The sequence below is a fragment of the Tamandua tetradactyla genome, chromosome 4 (assembly GCF_023851605.1).
Source record: "Tamandua tetradactyla isolate mTamTet1 chromosome 4, mTamTet1.pri, whole genome shotgun sequence".
Classification (NCBI taxonomy): domain Eukaryota; kingdom Metazoa; phylum Chordata; class Mammalia; order Pilosa; family Myrmecophagidae; genus Tamandua; species Tamandua tetradactyla.
Genome location: NC_135330.1, coordinates 22,150,957 through 22,167,644, shown reverse-complemented (window position 1 = coordinate 22,167,644; position 16,688 = coordinate 22,150,957). Strand labels below are relative to the sequence as shown.

The following is a 16,688-nucleotide window of genomic DNA, read 5'->3' as shown; positions in this document are numbered from 1 at the left end:
AGGGTGTCATGGTCAGGGTCATATGTCAACTTGGCCAAGTGGTGGTACCTGTTTGTCTGATTGGGCAAGTGCTGGCCTGTCTTTTGCTATGAGGACATTTCATAGAATTAAGTCATGAGCACGTTGGCTACATCCACAGCTGATTCCATTTGTAATCAGCCAAGAGGAGTGTCTTCTTTTGCTTAATCTAATCACTGGAGCCTTTTAAGGAGGATTCAGAAGAGACAGATTCTCCTCCTCCTTCAGCAGGCAAGCCTCTCCTGGGGAGTTTGTCCAGACCTCATCAGAATCATCAGCTTCACAGCCTGTTCTACAGATTTTGGACTCTAAGTTCCCACAGTTACATGAGACATGGTTATGTGCGACAATATTTCCTGTTGATTCTGTTTCTCTAGAGAACCCTAACTAATACACATGGAATGAATGGGGTAAAGGTTAATAAAAGCACCATGAAGGTGGTGTGACAGTAGCTCAGTGGCAGAATTATTACCTGCCAGGCCAGAGACCTGGGTTTGATTCCCCGTGCCTACCCATGCAAAAAAAAAAAAGCACCATGAGACTTTCCTGCCATTTCTTTTCTCCTTTTTTTAGAGCAGCCACAGGATTACAGAAAAATCATGCAGGAAATACAGTGTCCCCATATATTGCCCACACACACATTTTCCCCCCTATTGTTAGCATTTTAAATTAGTATGATACCTTTATTACAACTGATGAAACAATGTTATTATAATTACATTATTAACTACCCTTCTAATTTCAATTTGTCTTTTTTTCTTAATTCAGCATTTTCTTGGTTGCTGTAAGCCTTTGACTGTTTTCCAGAATTCTGAGAAAGCGGGTCCAGGCAATTTCTCCTTGTTTTTCACTGTTTCTGTGAGGAGATGGATTCTGGAACTTCTTGTTCTGCCATCTTGCTGACATCCACTCTGCTTTTGATGGGGTTACCAAATGTGTTTGTTTCTTTATTATTCTTTTCAAGGCAACATGGTTAAAGAAAGAAATGGGATTTAAAGTCAACAGACCTGGGTCTAAGTCTTGACTTTGTCCATGACTAACTGTATGTTGGCAGGAATCAAACAATTTTCCCTAGTCTCCACTTGTTCAACTGAAAATAGGGATAATTTTTATCTCATAGGATTATCTTAGAAAAATAAATAATATTAATCATAAGTAATTATCAGAAGATAGTAGGCCCTCAATTATTGTTATTTACATTTACTCTCTGCCAAAGATGTAGTGATCTTTTTAGTCCAGTGTTCTTAAAAGATAAAGTTAGACTACTGATTTGGTTAAACACACCACTTTAGAAATAGTGATAGCAATAGAGAAAGTAATGACATTTTAAGGTAATACAAGGACTTTAGCATAAGAAGACTGACTTTTTTGACTGCAGCAGCCCTATGATTCAAAAACAATAGCTAACATACTAGTGTCACATCCAAACAAAAAAGGAATTACTATATCTTCTGCTAAGATGAATCCATAGAAATTGTACATTTAGACAAGGTATTATTGGAAGAATTTCTCATATTTGTTCCAGTTAGTTAGGAAAAGCTTCATTGAAGAACTGGTATTTCTAGAACAAAGATAAAGGTATACAGTCTATTTATCTGTGTTGAAAACTAATTTTTTCCTAATTATGTAATCCACTTAATGAATATTAATTATAGAAAATGTGTTTTAAAAATAGATAAGCAAAAAAATAGTTAATGGGAAGTTAAAAATCACCTACAATTCACTGCCCAGAGATAGCCATTCCTAACATTTTGTTTTCAGAATATTTCCTATGTGTTTAGATATATATAGATGAAAAATGAGAATAGCCCCTCTCTATATATACTGTTATTAGCCCTTTTTTTTTTCACTGAAAATCATTCACGGCAACATTCTAGGTCTACAAACATAAAGTTGTATCATATTTAATGGTCACAGAAAATTCCCTTAAATTCATATGTCAACATTTATTTAACTAATCTCCTGTTGATGGGCATTTAGATGATTTCTGTGGGAGGAAGATTGTTTTTATTATTAAACTGCAAGGAACATCCTTTCCCATACATCTTTGTGTCCTTGTCCAATCATGTTTTAGGCAAACTCCCAGAAGCACAACTGCTGGGGCACACAGTATCCATTTATTATATTATTTAGTATCATCCACATCTGTGGATGATCATCATTATACTTCCAGACTCCACCTCTGTGAAAAGGAATAAAAACAAGCCTGGGATTGATTCTGGTAGTCATTCAAACTCATGGTAAAAGTGACCCAGTAAAAGCACTGGCAGTTCTGCAGAACCCTGGCCCATTCCAAGAGCAAGAAATGACACTGTAGACAGATGGAGGCAATCACAGCACTGTTGTGTTCCTATGAGTCTCCCCTCCCTCTCATACTCACACATACACGCGCACACACACAATACCCCACGTGCAAACTCTTGCTAGTGTTACTGGGCTGAATGTTAGCTTCATTATGTTAATGGAATTCATACTAGGCCTATGTGGTTTATTGAAAGTAACCAAAACTACAGTGAAATTTTGTCACCACCGGTGATGAATACTTTCTAAAACCATTAGCTTCACACTCAGACCACCTCACATGTTCCTCAGTGGTTAAACGTAGTCATATGCATCAAGCTCTCTCTCCAGTCATCACATGCTCTCTCTAATGTCAGTGTTCAGGTCACCCACATTTCTTTTCTCAGTTTATTGACTCCCTCCACAAGTTTCTATAAATTCAGATGCCAGATTCTGTAAGTAGAAGTTAAAACAGCCTGTTAAATGCAAAGCTTTTCCTTTGGAAAGGTGAATTTGGAAAGATAAAGGGGGAAAGTATTGGGGAATGTACCTTCATTTGGTATGGGAATAGGTAAATGTAGAGGTTTAATTACTTGCTTTCACTATAAAAGTATTATGATTAAATCCTCAGAAAACAAAGCATCAGGACTAACATACAAAAGAAAATATTTCCCTAATTTTTACCCTTCACTTCCCCAGCTCCCCAAAGATGTGCCAGAAACCACAGTGGAGAGAGTGTTTCCTGAAGGCTTCTATTCCCCTCCCCCAATTCTATGCCCCTCCCTTTTCCCCGGTCTCACCACCCTTCCTGACTTTGGACAGGTGCCAGGAGAATGGAACTCACTTTGGAGACCCCCACCTGTGGTGTGGAGGCGTCTGGCTGTCCTGCAGGCAGAGATTGCCTTTCCCTACACTCCAAAGGAAGGCCCTGGGCCTTTTAACTTCCCCAGCCCTACCTCTTGTGCTAAGGACATCGGATCCTTTTATTCCAAAGCAGGAAGCCAGCCCCCCCCCACCTCCCCATTCCTTCCCCTTACACTAGAATGCCCAGGGAACCCCTCCTGGACCAGGTTGGATCTCCCATCTCCCCTCCAGGGATGCCTGACTCACCATCGGTGACATGCTGGGTTAGGTCTGAGTTATGGCCCCTTCAAAGTGGACACAAGGCAAGCTAGGTCAGCCCCCAGAGGGTCAGGGGAACATCCTCTTGTTCCCTCTCTTCTTATGCCTCCAAACTCCTCGCTTCTTCCGTCGTTTATTTTTTTATTTTTTGTAAAGTGGATGCCTCATTGTTTTGGATAAATATTTTTGAAGCCAGTGTTGCTTTTTTTTTTTTTAATGTAAGTTTGCCTTGAGGAGGTGGGATTAGTTAGAACTTTCCCTGCATTGGTAGGGAGGGGCGGTACACATAGACTCACCATGGGAAGTTAGAAAGGCAGAACTTTCTCTCCAAAGTTCCAGAGGAGCAAATTTTCTTGTGAGAATCCTATAAATGGTCTTTTTTTTTTAATACAGATACTAGAGGGTTTTTTTTTTTTAGGTTGCTTCAAATTAAATATGTTTAATTATAATTCAAGTGAGGATCCACACTAAATAAAATCTCAACAGCCCCATATGTAACCGTTTTATCTAACCAGCAGCAATGAATGTTCTGCCATTAGCCACAACTTAATAAGTAGAGGTAAGCACTACTCAGAAGTACCAGGCTGCTGAGGCTGCAGTATCCTTCCCGTTTAGTTTTATGTTCCCAACTGCATTTCACAGTTTCTAAAGGTCCAAGTTACACAGAGTTCTTTTAGGTATTAAAAGAGAGAAAGGTTAAAAAGGGCGGTTATATATATCATTGAAGTAAAGGTAAACCCATTTCATCCTGAACTTAAGCTTCCAGACCCATTCCAAATCAGTGTTCTCCGGTCTGAACATGGTCTTCTGTGACCTGCAATAGTATCTGCAATACTCAGATACTGCCAGCTCACAGCAGCCAAAAGCATAACAAATGAAAAGTAAATGGGTGAGCAGTGGCTTCATGAGGTCAGCTGACAATGGGGAAGATTCTGCATCCTGATCATTGAGATAATATGATCTTCTTGTTTCACTTGAAGAGGGATCCGAGTTGGGGATTGTATGATGAATCTTTTCCATGTACTGGTATATTATTGCTTTGACAGCTGGCATATTGGTGGCATCCATCATTAGTGTCACTGCTTGCCCTTTCTGAGTCATCACTATCCCTATGAACACCTGTGGAATAGCACAGAAGTTAAACACACTTTGGTTTCTAAGTCTTGAAAGGTAGGTGATGAAAACGGGGATGTGGTGTAGTGAACTGGTTATGAGTTCATTCAGGCACTGGACAGTCAGGTTAATGTTCTCTGGCTTGGCTAAATTCAACAGTTTCTTAACACACCTGCTCCAAACTTCTTGAGAGCAAAACTCTCCTCTTTCTTGCTGGTTTCCCAGATAATCAGTTGATGTTTGTTTCCTGCAGAAACATGCCCATATTACTGGCAAACGCTGTGTCTTCACCAACCAAGGAGTTTTCTAACTGAAACCAAGAATAGATGGAAAAGGCCAATTCCCATCAACCCAACAGTGTAGTGTCGATTCTTGTCCCACTCCTGTTCAGATATCACATGCTTATCCAAAAACTCTGCCATTCCAAATCCCCTTGTGGTAGTTAGATTCAGTTGTCAACTTGGCCAGGTGAGAGTACTTAGTTCTGTTGCTGCGGACATGAGCTAATGATACGTGAACCTCACCTGTTGCTGATTTACATCTGCAGTCGGTTAGGAGGCATGCCTGCTGCAATGAAGGACATTTGACTTAATTGGCTGGTGCTTAAATGAGAGACCACAACGCAGCACAGCCTAAGCAGCTTGGCATTCCTCATCTCAGCACTCACAGCTCAGCCCAGGCCTTTGGAGATGCAGAAAGAAATCACCCTGGGGTAAGTTATTGGAACCCAGGGGCCTGGAGAGAAGACCAGCAGAGATTACCCTGAGCCTTCCACGTAAGAAAGAACCTCAGTGGAAAGTTAGCTGCCTTTCCTCTGAAGAACTAACAAATAAATCCCCTTTTATTAAAAGCCAATCCGTCTCTGGTGTGTTGCATTCTGGCAGCTAGCAAACTAGAACACCCCTTTTCCAGAAAATGTCAATAAACTGTTTGGTATTTCTCAGCCAGATTTCTAAACTTGAGGGAGATTGTTTGGGAAGTTCCCTAGCACTTGTCAATCCTTCTCCTTGCTCTCCATGAACCACCAGTCTGGTTCATAAATGTAAGTGAAAGTTGTATAACACTGGGACCCTTTCTTCCATTCTGATGGTCATGTCCTCTTCAAGAGCGTCCGGAGTTCAGAGAAATAACATATGCATACTGCATTGTGCATTTCCTTATCCAGCACCTGGATTACAACTGCAAAACTGAAACTGGTCTGAATCAGATATTTATGTCAAGTTTTCAAGCTGTTGCTGAGACAGTCCTTGTCCATCTTGGGTATCATTTTCTGGTGATACCCCATCCAGAAATGCAGCAGCTTGTAGAACTCCTCCAGATGCTCCAGGCACTTCGTGAATTCCATCCTGATGGCAGGTAGGAGGGCTATCAGGGTTGGGCCTCAGCTTTCTCCCCCCAAGTACCTTCGGCTGGCAGAGGCCAGGCACAGTGTGAAGATGAAGGGATACTATAGTTTTATGATAAGAAATCCATAGAAGATTTCTACAGACAGTTTTATGCTCAAGGAAATAATATCCACACATGATTACAGAACTCAAACATGATCTAATTATTCCTGATAGTTCAAAAGAAATGAAAGACCTGGGAGGCCAGAGCAAAGACAACCTCCAGAACTGATTCATATTCAACTACTGGAAGAGGGATTACTTGTAATTAATACTTTTCACTGGATCTATTTAGGATGTGTGGGAGGGCACTACACAGAAGAGTAATCAGATCTGCTGCTCTGCAGATCATATTTCTTTATCAAGTAAGAGTTGGACTGAATTCTTTTGAGGGCTCTTTCAACTAGGATTGCCAGATAAAATACAGCATACCTATATCCCTAAAAGTGCATGGTACCTTTTTCATTTTTGGGGATTTCTCACCTAAAGGAGTTAAGCAGAAGCTGGAATAGTTTATAGGAAGGTGACATAATGTGAAACCACTTAATCCAGAAGTTAATAGTATGAAGGCTATTAAAGTAATAGAACCAAACATATAGCTTCAGATTTCAGAACACCCAGTTCACATTATTTTTGTTCTTACATGATTTCGTTTATTTATAGACTATCTATCTCTGAGAGGTAATACACTGTAGTGGTTAAAAGTTCATGTTTGTTAACCAGACTGCCATGTTTATATCTGGCTCAATCACTTACTAACTATGAGACCTTCAGTAGATTGCTCAATGGACTTAAGCCTTCTGTGTCTGTTTCCTTGTCTATTTGAAATGGAGGTAGTAGCACTAACTACCACCTAGAACTTTTGTAAGCATTAAATGAGTTAGAACATGCAAATTACTTAGAATTGTTCCTGTGATATAGTAAGCACTCAATACATATTTGTTGATGTTATCAATGTATTGTTGATATTATACAAAATTTTATGCATCTGAGAGTGAAAATTCTTAAAAGAGTAATTTAGAGTTATGCTATATGAGGATAATTACCTACTTAATTCAGTAAAAGGAGATCAAAACACTTTGATTTAATGACTGAACAACTGAATAGGATTATTTCCTGATTTACCTAGATACTCAACTTCCTTTTTCATATTTTATTCTTCGGGTTTGGCATTTGAACCCAAAACACCGACCAGGCACACTCTGTTCTTGCATGATTTGTTGCTTTTTGAATAGGGAGTTGGGGATGGGAGTGGGTAGGCATCAGATCTGCAGTTCTTAAGATCATATTTCTGCATCTAGTGAGAGTTGGATTGAATTCTTTTGAAGTCTTTTCCAACCAGAGTTGCCAGATAAAATACAAGGAGCCCAGTTAAATTTGACTTCCAGATAAACAATGAAAACTTTTTAGTATAAGTATATCCCAAATGTTACATGGAACATACCCATGCTAAAACTTATTCATTATATGTCCAATATCAGATTTTACTGGTATCCTATATTTATTTGCTAAATCTACCAGTCATACCTCCAATTCTGAGATCATAAGGCTTAGTACTCAACTGCTAGTGACAGTCACAAGGGGAATATAGATTTCCTGTTAGAATTTGTTCCCCAACCAAAAACTACTCTAGTTACATTTTAGTTTTTTCCTCTAATATAAGCAATTGTAATCTTATTTGTATATCACTTTTTTTAGAGCCCCCTCATAAGCATGGCAGCATTTTCCAGGTTTAGAATATAACCCAGGTGAATGAAAGAGAAAACAATGAATCAGCTTCTATTATTTTTTATTTTCTCTATCAAGGGGAATGATTTTCAAACTGGCAGGAACAGAATAAGCAGTTAAAATAGAACTGAAGCTGAATATAAGTGGAAAATAGCAAGAGGCAACCTAGGCATTTTAATAAGTTCAAGTCTCTGAACCAAGACGAATTATGTCAGCACAGTCTCAGTGAAGCAGCCTCTGCCCTTCTCATGTCACCACAGCTGGGCCCATTAATTTTGCCTTTGTAGGCACAGTCACACATCTGATCACTAATAAATCTGGGCATTGAGTTTGACCAGCCAGCATCCACACAGCTGGCCTGATGGACCAAAACCCAAAATAAATGGGAAGCAAGTCCCCACCACTCACTATAAAATCTAGAGGGAAATACACATTTTCTCTTGCAATTCCGTGAAATTGAGGTAAATTGTCAACTGGGTGCTTCTCCCTAGAATTCTGAATCTAAAGAGAGTGGAGAAGTAATTTGGGGGTGGTGAGAGATGATTCGTGTGTGACAGAATCAAGAGTTGAGCAGCAAGGCAGGCATTGAGGAGGGGTGGTGGCATTTGGCAGTGTGTTGTTAAGTGCTGAGTGGTAATGATGCCAGCAGCGGTGTCCTGAGGAAACTGTTCTCGTGGTGGCATTTTGATTATGCCCTGCCTGCCTGCTCTATGAGCTTGTTTCTCCAGAGTTCTTGACAATTCAGCAAGATACATAATAGCCTCTTTTCCCTAGTTTTCTAGAGCTAGTTTCTATTCAGCTCTCCAGCCATTGCCCTCCCATTCCACACATGTTCCATTTTCTAGGCAGAATTTCTCTTTTGCTCTTGGGCCCCTATAGCTCTTGCTAAAATTGAAATTAAAAGAGAACTGAGTGGAACCTAAGTCCTCCTCTATATGCACACCAAGAAGCTGTGAAATGACTCCAGTTTCCAAAGATGAATCTGCTCAGATTCTGTGATGCTCTCTTCTGCCAGTCTGTCTGGGTCCTACCGTGGCTGAATCATAACTGAATTTGTGCCACAATATTAACATGGACACAGCCAGTTCACCCATGATTGAATTGCACCTCATGTCTTCTTTCTCCAAATCTGTGTGCCATTGTGTTGCCCCAAGGGAACACACCAGCCTGGGCTACAGACAGCATATAAGCAGTGTGAGTGATAGCTAAAGAATCATGGAAAATGAAAGGGTACCAGAAGATGGGAAGCAAGTAGGGATTGTCTCCATTTTCAAATAAGAAGAAATGGTGGATTCCAAAACAATAACACAATGTTGAGTTGGACTCAGTTTATAGAGCAAATTATTAAATAAATTATTTGTGAGTATTAGAAAAGGAAACCACAATTAGTAGAAAAAGAATCATCTTTAAATGTCATACAGTCTAATTATAAGTCCTTTAATTTAAAAATTTTTATTGTAATGTGTGCTTTACAAAATTCAAATAGCCCTGTAAGGCAAACATTTAAAATAAAAATAAATGATCTCTAACTCATCCATTCTCAGTCCCCAGCCTTGTTCCCTAGATGGAACTATATTTAACTCTTTTAGCTACTTCTCCTACACCTATACTCATCTCTCTCTCTCCCTCCCCTATCCTCTCCATCTCTCTCTCTCTCCATATATACATATAGCTTATGTTGCTATTTCTTGATTTATGAATTTTAGGCATTATCTATGTATTTGTAATTATAACAGATGATTTCTTTCTTTAACATTAGTTTCCCCTTCTCTACTTCATCTTTCCAAGGATGAATACAAACTGATTCAATAATTAATGTTCATGTTATTTTGCATATGCAAGCAGTATTCAACGACGAACCAAACAATGTTCAATAATTATATTTCTTTCCTTGTATAATGGTTAGGTTCTGGAGTTAACTTGGCCAGGTGATGGTGCCCCATTGTCTGGTCAGGTAAGAACTGGCCTAACCATACTGTAAGGGTATTTCATAATTTGTTGATAAAGCAGAAGGTTGGCTTATTAAATCATCATGGCTGATTACATCTACAATCAATTAAGGGCGTGTCTCCTGCAAGGAGACAATCCAGTCAGTTGGATTTGATCTAGTCAGTTGAAGACTTTTAAGGGAAAAGAGAATTTTCACTTTTTCTTCAGCCAGCCAGCCTCTGGAGTTGTAGAGACACTTTATTGCAGTTGCCAGCCTTGCAGCCTGCCCTACGGATTTGGGACTCTTGCACTCCCATGGTTGTGTGAGACACTTTATAAATCTCATATTTACAGATATCTCCTGTTGGTTCTGTTTCTCCAGAGAAACCCAACACACCTTGTTTAGCTTTTTCTTTTCCTTCAAGTTCATAATTCGCCTTTCCCTTAAATTCTCTTATTCTGTATGCAAGTACTAACTATTTTTCTCCAAATGTAGTACATAGTAGATTATCTACTCAATCCCCTTTAGTCCTGGAGGCCTCCCATCTAGAACCCTTTCCCCTCTGCTGTCCAGGTGTTATTTTAGAATTTTCTCTTACTGCTGCCCAGGATTAAATCCACTATTTCATGGGGTCCACATCTTCTTTCTTAATTTGTCCCTTTTGTTTTCCTGGAGCAGATCCTCAAATAGCTTTAAAAGAAAAGATTCATTACGGGAGAAGGAGGAAAAATATATGGTAGTTAAACTTTTGATCTTTTTGCATGGAAATTTCAGGACTAGTGGTTTAAGGACTACACTATGGATAACATTGCTCTATGTAAAAATATTGAAAATGTGAAATTTGTGCTACATAAACACAAAGTATGTTGCTGTAATTCGAAGATGCCCATTTTTTACATTTCTGAAATTGGCGATCAGTTTTAGATGTTTACACTGAATATAGAAGTATATTTTTATTTTATTTTTCTGAAAATGTCTGCTAAATTAAGTGCCTTACCATTGGTCTGATTTTAGAACACAAGAAATAATATGCTTTTGTCAAGTACCTGAACCCTTCATGATATAATTGAGTTCCCTAACTTTCCTCCCAGTCAACGGATTAAGGCAGACTATCACAAACTGCCCAAGGCTATTTAAATTGCTAGGTAATGCTAACACATTTCTGAGCTAAAAATCTTGGCTGGGACAAAGGAATGAGCCTAAAATGAAGGTAAGAGACCTCATCCATGGGTGTGGGGGTAATGATGGCTAGAACTGTTGGGGTTGGGTTAACACAAAACCTGGTGGAACCAGTATAGGTAGAACTGAGATTATTATAAGAATACAAGGGTGGTTTATAGAGGCCATGGACAGGGATGCACCCAGGCCTAGAACACAATCTGGAGCTTTTGAGGGACTCCAGGAAGCTCTCTCTCTCTCTCTCTCTCGCCATTTCTCACATCCTAGTCCCCTTTTTCACTGCAGAAGAGCAGGGTAGCTCAGAGCTACCCTGGTTTCCATTTTCTCTGTTCAAAGGCCCAGCCAAACTGAGACTGAAGTTTCTTAGACCCTATCCCAAACTTCTGGGGGACGGAAGCCTTAATGAAATTTCACTCCTGCATCAATTAGTTTTGCCAGTGGGGTGAGGAGCCAATTAAAAGAAAAATAACTGCTCTCATCTAAACATTTGTAGGGACAGTAGAGGGGTAGTTTTCCTAAAATGGGAAGGGAAACCAAGCAGACACAACAATAGGTGTCAAAAAAAACCTAACTTATCAAACCAAACAACAAATAATCACAGTAAGGCATATTCTGGAACCTCATATTCTCAACCCCAATTGAGGCACATAGATTTAGCAAATAACAGGCAGAGCCACAGAGAAAATTCTTCCCAGCTGCCTCCTTCCCTTTTCTCCACAAGATTGAGGTGATCTGGAGATTCATTTATTATTGAGAGAATCAAAGAACCATATACCTTCTGAAATTTTAAGGGTGGAAGGAGGTAAGGGATGTGGAGGTGGCGATGGCTTCAGAATCTTTAAATCAGAGCTCCGATTTTCAGGAACTTCTCAAAAGTTAATTTATGATTCCATCAAATGAAAAAGAATAATATTAATTATAACATTTCTTACTTTGTTTAGAACTTCTAGAGCTACTTTCCAAATTGCATTGCCAATTTGTCATTTAATGTCACCTTTAAGACATCATCTTCTGTTGCTTCAAGACCTTCTCCTGTGCTGTTCTCTTAGCATGGAACGCCCTTCCTTAAGTCAAGTCATATATAGGATGGTCTGCGCCACCTATGAGTTAAACTTCCCCACTCATGGGTAACAGTTGAAGCTCAGTCCCCAGGCCTATCTCAGATAAATCTCTCTAGAATGGGTACATGACATCTTCAAAATCGCTATGTGATTTTTCATGCTCCCAGGTCTCTCTTGTTACTCCCAGGAGATAACTGAGTATTCCTGCTTCTTCTCTGACCCCTTAGAAAAAACACAAAATGAAATTTATCTCCTCTCTGTTCCCCCTTATCTGACAAGCACTCAGCTACCTTCTGGGGAATGATTCCATATTCTCTCTTTCCCTTATTAGACAATTTCAGCATTTCTGAGGGAGCACCTCGTGCCAGGTATGCTGATGACAGGTCTGGAAGTTTAGAGGACAAATAGTCTCCTTCCTTATGGAAAAAAAGCAAAGTTTTCTCTGCTTACATTCAAACAAACAAGAAGCAAAGACATTTTTTTCCGGAGCTCCTTTGCTGGCTCTCTTCATGCTTACCAGCCAAAGGTCAGTGCGACTTTTTTGTCGGATACAGGTTGAATCTTCCTCTGCTTAGTGTAGTGATTGGCAAGAAGGCTGAGCAGCTTCTCTGCCTTCACTCAGTAAAGAACGTTTGTGGTAGACCACCTTGAAGCTGAGGTTGGGAGCACATGGTGGAGCAGGGAGGAAATGGTTACTATTTTGAAGATGTTGAGTGGAGGAAAGCTAAAGGTAGAATTCACCAACTTAAAATCTTACTCATTAGACTTTCCATGGGAGACCTAAGGTTCTCAGGCTGCTCTGTTAAGCTGGAGATTTCCCCTGGGTACAAGACCACCACTGTAACCACCTAACCAAAAGGCTGGTGAAAGGGGCCACCTACCTAGGGTGGGCTTTTCAAAGAATTCAGTGGTCAGAATGGAGCTACTGTATGAATGGAAAAGCTGATCTTTGTTCCATTTACCATCACATAACCATAGCATTCTGATTCTCTCCTGAAACAATAGTCTCTCTTCATGAAGCTTCACCATGTGACTCTATGCTACATAATCTCAATTCAGTGTGCTCTGCATCTATGAGATATGTGTGACAAAGGCAAACTATTTCACCTGATTTCCTACATACCCTCAAGGTTGCTGTTGCTTTCACATGGCCTTTACCTGACACTGCTGGTGAAGCACTAGCTCCACTCTAAGAGGGAGGATCCTTGGCATCTACTCAAGTTAGGCTAGCTAGGTTGCACCTTTAATCTTTAAGCATCCTAAAAATCCCAATGGTTATCAAGGGCATGAGGGCCAATGTGAAAAATGGGGTTATGCATGTAATAGTCATTGTATCCTGATTTACGTCTTCATGCTGTAGGTTGTATAAGACAAAGTGCTATAACAATCATTACTTCATTCATATTTGACAAAAATTCATTCATACTTTTATTCATTCAATAGACTTTTTAGTTGAACATCTAGCCACTCCAAGGTCAGTGATGTCACTGGGGACAATGGGAAAGCCAAGAAAACAACTGTAAAATAGTAATAATACAGTGATAAAGAAAAGCAGAGGATCTATGGAAGCATGGAGAAGGAGAATCTCCCCTAGTGGGTAGAGGTAGAGCAGCAAGGAAGGAATTTTAGAGATTGAGTATTGAAATAAGTATCAAGGGACGAGTAGGATATAGCCAGTTTTCTTGTTAAAAGGAAAGGAGGGCATCCCTGCATTCTAAATAAAGGAAAAGTATAAAGACAGAGAGAAAATGGAGAAAGGCCAAAAAGTAGGTATTGACAGGGCAAGCTGACAGGAAGTGACGTATAAGACAACAGAGGTAGGAAGATACCAGCTGGCAAAGGACTTCACCTTTTAGACCAACACTTGTGAATTTTAGTCTCTAGTGTTTGGGAGCCACTGAAGTCTTCAAGCAGGGTGGTAATGTAAGCAGATACCAGGTAAGAGAATTTTGGTGAGACTGTCAGCTATCCAACTCGATTTAGTGATCCAATTAAATGTCTGCTACTTGCTGTACTCCCATCAATGTCAGGCACACAAGAGACCTTTGACAAGGACTTGTTGATTTGAATGTCATCTTTCATTTTCAGGTTCTGTTTCTTCTTTGGGCATTCATGAAGCATGGTGTTTTATCATCCTACTAGATGCTTAAGAGGGTGTGGAAAGAGCTCAAGTACTTCCCTTTGGTGTCCTGCATTTCACAGTTGGACTTAGAGGGCCTCTAAAATAAAACAATTGGGAAAGGTGTGTAAGAGGACTGAGGTAGCTTGAACTCTGTGGGAGTTCAATGGGGAGTTAACCATCAAGCTATCTGGGGGAAAGCATTACAGGCAGTAATGGAAATAGCAAGTATAAAAAGCCTGAGGCAGGGGTATGTCTGGCACTTTCAAGGAATAGCCAAGAAGTCCAAAGGGGCTTGTCTGAGAAATCAAGGGGGAGAGAAATGGAAGAAGAGGTTAGAGAAGTAATGGGGGACAAGATCATTCCAGACTTTATAGGTTGTGGTTAAGACTTTGGCTTTTACTCTGAGCGAGAAAGGAAGGCATTAGAAGATTGTGTGAAGAGGTGAGATGTGATCTAACTTTGGTTTCAACAAGATCGTTCTCGCTACTGTGTTGATTATAGATTTAGGAGGCAAAGATAGACACAGGGAGACCAATTAGGAAGCTATTGCAACAATACAGGTGGGAGATGGTAGTGGGCAGGACCAGAATGGTGGCCGGGGGTTGGAGAGGTGTGCTCAAATTCTGTTCTATTTTGACAATAGAACTGACAGATTTGCTGACAAACTGGGTGCGGAGGGTGAGAGAAAGAGAAAAGTAAAAGATGGTGCCAAGGGTTTTGATGTGAATGCCTGGAAGAAAGGTGCTGCTATTAACTGAGATGGGGAAAACCGCAGAAGTTTCTGGTTTGGAGGAAAATACCAGGATCTCAGTTCTGGACACGTTAAATTCTTAATGCTTCTTTGACATCCAGTTGGAAATATCAAGCAGACAGATAAATGGGTCAAGAATTTTAAGAAACATCTGGACTTGAGATAATCATTTGAGAACGATTAGCATATACGTGACATTTAAGGTCGTGAAAGTGGGTGAGTGAACAGAGGGAGTGAGCAGACAGAAAAGAGAAGAGGTCCAAGTCTACTAGTTGGAAAGATGAGGAGCAGTGAGCAGGGGAAATTGAGAAGGAAGAGTCAGAAAAAACAGGAGGAAAACCAGACACCTGTGGTATACTGGGAGCCAAGATAGGAATCTGTAGGAATAGAGAGTGTGTGACTTTGTTGAATGCTGCTGACAGGTCAGAAAATGAGGACTTAGAAATATTGGTTGTATCTAGCAACATGGTGATCATGAATGACCCCGAAGGGCTCACTTTCAGAGGACTGGTAGTTTTAAATAAAACACTTGACTGACAGTCACTTGCCTGGAGTAGGTTCAAGAAAGCTTGGGAGAAAAATTGGAGGCAGTCAGTGTAGACAACTCTTTAAGAAAAAGAATTTTGGACTGCAGCTGCCTCAAAAGATCACCATACAAGCTGGAGGAGAAAAAGGACAGGAGCTTAAGGAGGAAATTGGATCAAGAGTGGAGTTTTGATTTGCTTACTTTGATTTTTAGATGAGAGAAATAACTGCAAGTTTGTACATTGATTGGAATGATCTAGTGGAAAGTTTAATAAATTCATATAATATCTAGTGCATCAACCATATATATTCCTCCTCCTTCTAACAAGTGAATTTACAAAAACCATGTCTCTTAGAAACCGGTTGTTTACCCCTAATTCTTTATGCTTTCAATTTCATTAATTCCACCAGGAACTAATCATATTAGCACGTTGGTCTATGGCTAAATTATTTCCTGGTGTGGATAAATGAAAGAAATAATAAATAATAATATCTTACCAGAATTTATAATAACTTTCTTTTGCAATTAGGACATGATTTCATTGAAAGAACTTTATAAATAGATATTAAACTAAGCATAAACTATATTCCCTTACATTTTAGCAATAAGAAAAAGCTCTATTGATTCCAAAAGTAAAAGAAAACTCATCTTTAGACATAGACTGATTCCTGTCCCTTTTACTTCCTTAGTATTTTGTTTAACCCTGGATATTTATTCACAGTTCCAGTAGCAGTGGATTCAATTTCTCCAAAGAATCAGGTATTTGTGGGATTGTTCCCCTTAACAGGGGTAGAACATTCACTTTTGAGGAAGCTCAATAGACAGTAAGCATCTGCTGTGGTAGTTACTTTCACTGACTTCAGCATTATTACATGATCTTGGTGTTACCTTAACCAGTTCCTTCAAGAGAATGTCATTTTCAAGTTGTGGTTTCCTCCTCAATCGCAATTTAGCTTTTAAATAAAACACCTTTCAATCTTTTCTTCCTGTTGCTTTTGCTCTAAACCAAAAGTGAAAACTCTATATAATAAACACTGTTGATTTCTTTCCTTGTTTCTTGATCCCTACTTTCAATATTGATATAATTACTTAGGTAACAAAATGATTCATAATTCTCACTGCAAAGCTTCCTAACTCCTTTCTATTAAATACATAACTAATATTGTATCAGCTTCTGGCTGCCTCAATTTTATTCTTATAGCCTTTTTCAGTTCTCTACTTATGGAGGCTATCTACACTCCCACATTTGATTTTTTAATATTTAAGCATTTTGAAGAGAACAAAGAATAGCTGTAGACGGCATTTGCCCAAGAAGTGTCACTTACAGGTACATACACACGTCCATGTATTAGAGTATAGCTTAAAATTGCATCTAACAGTGCCTATCATTTACTAAGCTCTTACCTGATGCCTGGCTCTCTGCTAAGCATTTGACATGCATTATTTAATTCTCCATTTTTTACTGCTGACAAA

The 16,688-nt window shown here is 39.5% G+C and overlaps 1 pseudogene; it reads right to left on the bottom strand.

Moving 5' to 3' along the window:
• Positions 1 to 4,198: 4,198 nt before the first annotated feature.
• On the bottom strand, positions 4,199 to 5,878 carry LOC143678829 (squalene synthase-like; annotated as a pseudogene).
• Between the last annotated feature and the right edge of the window lie 10,810 nt (positions 5,879 to 16,688).